This window comes from Pongo abelii, chromosome 12 (genome assembly GCF_028885655.2).
Source record: "Pongo abelii isolate AG06213 chromosome 12, NHGRI_mPonAbe1-v2.0_pri, whole genome shotgun sequence".
NCBI classification, from domain to species: domain Eukaryota; kingdom Metazoa; phylum Chordata; class Mammalia; order Primates; family Hominidae; genus Pongo; species Pongo abelii.
Genome location: NC_071997.2, coordinates 43,489,138 through 43,490,335, shown reverse-complemented (window position 1 = coordinate 43,490,335; position 1,198 = coordinate 43,489,138). Strand labels below are relative to the sequence as shown.

The following is a 1,198-nucleotide window of genomic DNA, read 5'->3' as shown; positions in this document are numbered from 1 at the left end:
TGTTAAATATGCTTCTGGAAACAATGTGACAATCACAGAGAGGTTGTTAGTATAGCAAAAGGGCTGGTTATCCCCACCAAATCCATTTGAGTAACTTGAAGATCTGATAGCCCCACCCTCTAAGATTTTATTAGGCATTTCCTACAAACAAAAATACTCTCCTACATAATCCCAATACAACTATAAAATCCATTATTTCATCTAGTCCTTAGATCAATATTAAATGTTGTCAATTTTTCCACAAAATATCTTTTGTAACAATAGGGCCTCTATAGAGAAATATATTCCCTCTACACAAATTTGTGCTGCCCTAGTCTGACCTGGGACCCTGGGGACACTGACCCTGTGCTGAATTACTGAAATAAGCTAGCCCTGCAGCTGTGCCCAGCCTACCCCATCCCCTGCTGATTTGCATGTTCTGAGAACACAGCCACCTGCCCTGAAGACTTCTTAATAGGCTGGTCACACCCTGTGCAGGAGTCAGTCCCAGTCAGGACACAGCATGGACATGAGGGCCCGTGCTCAGCTCCTGGGGCTCCTGCTGCTCTGGCTCCCAGGTAAGCAAGGAGAACACAAGGAATTTATTCAGTGTGCTCAGTACTGCTTGGCTATTCAGGCAAACTCTCTTATAACATGATTAAGATCATGGATATTTGTTTATATATTTCCAATTTCAGGTGTCAGATGTGACATCCTGATGACCCAGCCTCCTTCCTTCCTGTCTGCATCTCCAGGAGACAGAGTCACCATCACTTGCCAGGCCAGTGAGGACATTAGCAATTATTTAGCCTGATATCAGCAAAAACCAGGGAATCCTCCTAAACTTTTGATCTATGCTGCATCCAGTTTGGAATCTGGGATCCCATCGAGGTTCAGTGGCAGTGGATCTGGGACAGATTTCACTCTCACCATTAGCAGCCTGCAGCCGGAAGATGTTGCAGATTATTACTGTCAACAGCATGACAGTTTCCCTCCCACAATGTTACAAGCCTGGACATAAACCCCCCAGGGAAGCAGATGTGTGAGGCTGGGCTGCCCCAGTTATTCCTCCTGGTGCCTCCATCTGCTTAGTGTTTCTCAAATTGCAGTCATGCTTTGGAGGTCACTGGAAAGTTTTGGAAGAGGGAGCAGGATTGTTCCCCTGCACATTCATTTTCTTCCTTTCTTCTCATCCTCAAAAATAGATGCATGGCAATGA

At 45.2% G+C, this 1,198-nt stretch overlaps 1 pseudogene; it reads left to right on the top strand.

Moving 5' to 3' along the window:
- The first annotated feature begins 502 nt into the window (after positions 1 to 502).
- LOC129056167 (immunoglobulin kappa variable 1-9-like) lies at positions 503 to 1,198 on the top strand (annotated as a pseudogene).